The sequence below is a fragment of the Meleagris gallopavo genome, chromosome 22 (assembly GCF_000146605.3).
Source record: "Meleagris gallopavo isolate NT-WF06-2002-E0010 breed Aviagen turkey brand Nicholas breeding stock chromosome 22, Turkey_5.1, whole genome shotgun sequence".
NCBI classification, from domain to species: domain Eukaryota; kingdom Metazoa; phylum Chordata; class Aves; order Galliformes; family Phasianidae; genus Meleagris; species Meleagris gallopavo.
In genome coordinates, this window is record NC_015032.2 from 6692952 (window position 1) to 6698951 (window position 6000).

Below are 6000 nucleotides of genomic sequence, written 5' to 3' on the forward strand. Positions count from 1 at the left end.
CAGACCTGAAACCAACCTTTCCCCACTGAGATCACCAGCCATGGAGAAGGGCAGTTTGGTACTCACTTCATACCCATTGTCCCATCAGTTCTGTGCTGCTGAACTGGGAAAGGATGTAAGCATCTCTAAAACTGCCATACATCTAGATGGATAAGAATGGTTTTTAGTCTGAGACAGTTTGCACCAGTCAAGGCTCTGCCCTCACATAACCAGCCTCCTGCTGGGCAGTCACTGGCACATTTTTAACTTTCCCACTCTGGCTCTGTCCTCCTCTGCTTTTCATTTCCCTCCAAAGAAAAAATAAAGGAAGTAATGAAGTGGTCAACAGAAGAAGAAGTGTGTTCCAGACAGATCCTATCCAAAAGCCTGTACAGATACAGAGATTTGGTGATATCAAAAATAGTGCCTGAAACAGTGTCACAGAAAAACAAATTACACACAGACAATATCCAAGCAACTGTCTTTGGCCCAAAGCAGTCAGATATCTTTGATATCCTGCAGCTTCACAGAGGATAACAGGCAGTTGAGTGCGAGTGCTGAAGATCACGTTAGCCCTACTGGATTATTCAGGTCATGCTAAACAACAAATTCAGCGGATTAAAAGAGCCCTCGTTCCTGCTGTGCAGTTATAACAGTCTGCAAGTTACACTGAGGGCTGGGGATGCTATGGTCGTTGCATGTCTTGTGCAGCACTTTATAGTCAGACAAGCTCAGCAAGGGGCATTTGCCTTCCTAAAAACTACCATTGACCCATTCCTGCTTAGGAACATTGAGAAACCAATGGGCTCGCATAGCAGCTCTGTGAAAATCTCTTTGCCAAGCCATGCAGAACTCACTTTTGTGTCTGCAGTGTATCAGCATTGTATTACCATGACAAAACCAAATTACTGCCATTGAGGATAGCCTGTGCGAGCACAACAGTCCTTCTATAGTAATATACTTGTGTGCACAAATGATGGCACAATGGAGTGGATGTGTAACTGCTAGAGGACCGCTGGGGTAGCAGCACAGTGCTTCAGCCTTCCTTGTCTTACCCGAGTCACCCTGCATGCAGGTGTGAGTGCAAGGCTCTGTGGTACAGGACTCGGTGATGCAAACTCCAATCCCTTCACAGGGAGAAGAGTTGGGGTCTCCTCTCTTCTCCTCTGCCCACTCTGGGTAACTTGCAGGAATGAAATACAGCCAAGACTGCGACCTTTGTTAAAACAAGTAGAAATTAGGCAGCAGGCTTGGAAAATATGATGAGAACTGATAGACAGACACATCTACACACTGCATGGAAGGGTGTAGAGCTGCTTTTCTGAGCAAACTTGGCTCAAAATGAAACTGGTCAGCCCTGAATCAGTCAAGAAATGAACATGAGCCCATCTTCGTACACTCAGAGAGCTCCTCTGAGTTCAGTTAGCAACACAAGGAGAGGGATGTGGTTCAGAGCAAAGTCTCAGCCATTCATGAGGATTCCAGAGGACAGTTCCTACTGAACCAACCTCAAGCAGCAGCTCCAGAGCAGCTATGGCCTCCCAGCATGGCTCAGGTCCCACAGCAGCCCATAAAGGCACAGAGGCAGAAGCAGCACCCACCCACAGTCACTGCCTTACTTACCAGTGTGTAAAGTCAGGATACAATGATAATTTAAGACAGCTAAGAAAGTCCCCAACAAATCTAAATGTTACTTTGTGTGGCGCAATGATGCTGGCACACTGCTGCCCAACAATGTGATCAAGGCTTTGTCACAAAAGTTTGCAGATGCTCCTGGGTATTTTTTTCAGCTGCAAGACATCAACTGCGAGCTCCCACAAAGGGCTCCTTGGAGGTGGGAGATGGCAAAGCTGAACATCCCTCACCGGCGGATCACTGAGCAGATGGGAAACCACAGCGAGGGGCTGCCACGAGTTTGCTGTTTCTTTAAGTCGCTGATGGATTCACACATGATGCAAGCAGACACAGCACAGCGCCTGCATCTTCCTGCATCAGTGATTCTGCAAACACAGATCTTCCCACCCTTCTCTTCCCCCTTCCAAAGCCCAGGCAGATTTTTGTCTGCAACTGGATACAATCGCGCTCTGCACACAAGCCCAGCAAAACAAAACATCCCATTTTCAGCTCACAGAGCTGCCGTGGCAGAAATAAATATTATTTTGTTTGTTGGGGTTTTTCTTTCTCATTGCTGCCGTTTCGTTTTCCGAAATCATTGTTCTGCCGAGCAATTTAACAAAACCTATTCTTCCTGATGCAAGACTTCACAACTAGCTGCAAAGTAGCCGGGTCCTCGTTAACAAACTGGCTTCTCCAAACCAATACCCAAACCTCAGCCTCCAGAGAACTTCCTAAATCAATACATACAAGATATGCACTTGGCCTCCTTCCAGGCCAGAGGGAAGGCACCAAACACGAATTGCTGAAGCACTGCTTTGGTTTGCAAGCAGTGGAAAACTCCTTCGGTTTTGGCTCTGCTTGGAGCATGGCTGAATTTGGGACAAAGCAAGCCACTCCTTGCTCCCAAACCCATGTTAGCATTCATTGTAAGACACCCAAGATACTGACAACTTCAGAATGAAGAAAACCATCAACTCTTACCTTGGGTTTTGTCTTGAGGGTTCTTTTTCCCAGCAGGGACGACTTTGCAGGGATTTTTGTAGCTAGGAAAAAAAAAAAAGAAGATATGCCAAGGAGAAATCAAAAGAAATCACAGCAGCATGTCATTTTTTTAAAGTTCTGCTTGTTTTATGGATTATTTTGAATTTTCCCTAGCATCACAGGTGATCAGACTATAAATCATTATAAATTGATCCTCAGTTTCATTGGAAAACATTCATGCTCTGATCTGAAGTCACTTGTGTTGCAGTTCCTCCTCTTCCCTATCATTCACCGTACTCAAAAGTGATGGTGTTGCCCATGCTGCTCTTGGACACCTCGTCATATCCGCCTGGGTGTTTATCACCAAACTCATGGCATGACTTTCTGCTCCCCAACCAGACAATTGCAACAATTCAGGACTAACAAATGATGAATTTCCATTGGCCCAACTCCTAAGGCAATCACTCATAGAAACCAGGGCAAATTTATCCAAAACTTCTGAACTACTCCAATCAAATTTAAGCACACACTGAAGGAGCTGTGGAGCCCTGGCCTTCCTCCCATGCATCACACAGTCGCCAATATCAGCCCATTCAATACAATCAAACCAAAAGAAAGCACTAAGAAGAGACATCAAGCCTATGACCAAGGGGCAGTGTGACAACGCTCAGCATATAGGACCATTCCACATACAGAATTACAGGATTGTGCCTTCTCAGTGGCCACCTAACGCTCTCAGAGAGTTTAACCAGATGGAAACAGAGATTCTGTTCTGAGATTTGAAACAAAATAATTATCATATAGATAAGTGCCCTAATCACCAAACACTTCGTATAATTTTGGTGCCATTTGATATCAAGAGAATATAAAGTTTGCTGCCTCCTGTGCTGCAGTACGAAGCAGCCCCAGATATCCTTATGTTTTTAACATGACAGCAAACCATCCTCCCATTGGCCCCCAAGACCATTCACGTGGGCACGGGGAGAGCAAAAGCACGGCACTGCTCCTCTTTCTCTTTTCTGGCCTTTGAAATAAAGCAGATCCTCCTGCATGTGCTTTTATTAAACCATGTCCCCGCACCGTGAGCTCAAAATGACACTTTTGAATAATTTAAGATAACGATAATAGAAACATTAAAAAAACTCTTGTAGAGACCAAACCCGATTCCTTTCACAGCTTCTGAATTAGTTTTTCGCTTGTAGCCACTTCTGCTCTATCTTAAGAGCTATAAAAAAGCACGAGAGAAGGGAGAATTAGGAAATTACTAATGCTTATTTATTTATTTATTTATTTATTTTAAAGCACCTGTGGCTTAATCTCCTGTGGTTCTATTCCTGCATTCCTGCACCGCTTTCATCTTCCCTCCAAGCATTCCGCAGGGCATTGGCGGCCTGCAGCCCAGCAGGTATGGCTGTGCCTGGGCTTCATCCTGGGTTCTGTTGTGCTGGGGATGACTGCCTCTCTCAGCTGAGCCCATCGGCCCTTCCTCAACACCTGGAACATCCAGGAGAATAGTGGAGATGATCCCACTGGGAACCCGTGGCTACGTACACCACTATGGGACCACAGCTTCGAGCAACAATGGATGGGGCTGTTCAGCTCCAAGCACCGATGGATGGGGCAGCTCATTTCCAGAGTGGAAACTCTGCTCAGTGTGAATGATGAGTTCCTATAGCAGCCTCATGCTGGGGCTTTGGGGGTTTGTGGTGCCGAGTGGCATTTCTCCTCCCTTCTGATGGGTTCGGAGATTAACTGCACAACCAGAGGGCTGCTGAATTATGCTGGGTTTTTCCCCCACCGAAAAAAAAAGTGTAAAACCTATACCCCAAACCCCATCTCGAGCCGAGAAGGAGGAGGAGGAGGAGGAGGAGACCCCGCAGCCCCCTCCCACGGCGCGGGCACACAATGGGAGCCACGCACGCCGCCCGCCCATCCAATCTCCCGGCCATACATCCACCCCGCACGCCCCACAAAGGCACGTTGCCGCCGCTAAGCCTATGGATTACTGGCTCAGGCCCTTACAAAACCCCTCTGTTGCCACGGCAACGGGCCAGGGGTTGCTATGGCATCCCGGAGGCAGCCGCGGGCCAATCCCCGCAGCCCCGGTGCGGTGCGGGCGGACGGCGGCTGCTGAGGCATGCACGGGGCTGGGCGCGCGCCTGCTGAACGCGGCCAACATGGCCCCCGTGATTAGGACCAGCACGCTAATGAATATTCATTGGGCTGATTAAAGCAAAGTCAATTAACTACTTGACTGCTTGATTTTGCGCTGGATTTTACTCTTCTCTTTTAACCGTTTTGCCACTGGGGATGCTCTTGTTCTCCCTCCTTCATCTCTCTCTTTCCTCCTCTGTATTTTCTTACCCTGGCAATTAGGGTTTCCATTTATTTATTTATTTTTGACTTTGTAGTTTTCACTGGCAGCAGCCCGTCCTATTCCAATTGTACGGCTTCCTTTACCCCACCACTAAATTGCATCCCTCCATGACCACCAACTTCCTCTGAACCACTGTGACCCAGGTGGTCACCGGGGAGTTGGTAAACCCCACACGTGATGCAACCCCAACCCCACAGCTCAGCAGTAACCCCTGCTTTGCAGTGGGATTTCCCCCCATCAGCACAGCCTTTGTTTTATAATACTGCGCTGCCGTGAGGCTGCCCAGGACTGGGAAATCAGTTTTATCCTGATCTGGGAGCTGAGGATTCCATCAGATGGACAGCTCAGAACCGATGTTCTTGGAAACCAAGGGGGATGCTAAAATAAAACAACAATTCATTAAAATGGTTTTCCATACCAAGAGATGTCTCTGTCTCCTGGTGCAGCAGTGATGTAATAAGGCTGCAAAGAGGATTGCATATTTTATAAAGATCATTTTTCAGGATGTGCCTGCAAACTAAAGCATGTGATTAAATTAAAAATAAATGAAAAATCGTTGGCCAAAAATCAGCATTTGTGAGTTCAGCCCTTACAACCTAACCAGGGAAAATACATTCGTTTCCATCATGTTCTCTGCCTTGTTTCGAAAATTCTCTCTCAGGTTCTTGTATTATGTATAGAGAACTCATTCAGAGAAAGATGCATTTACATGATCACTGGAATCTCCTGGAGGGGACTCATTAGTGCTTGTGAGCAATGCCCTGATAGATAGTACTGTGCAAAAGCTGAGCACAATCACCCAGCGCTGGGGCTTGTATCTTTGTCAGCAGCTAAAATACAAAGATGCAGGAGCAGGCAGAGCCGGCAGCAGAGGTGGAACAGCATTGGCTCCACTGCTGGATGTTCAGTATTCTGCGCAATTCCACTACTGCAAGCAAATTTGTATCGCTAGTCATTGAATCATAGACTCATATACATAGAATAGTGCTGACCTCTTTTAAGAAAAAAGCTCCCGCTGGAGGCTGCTAGCCCAGATAGGTGCAGTT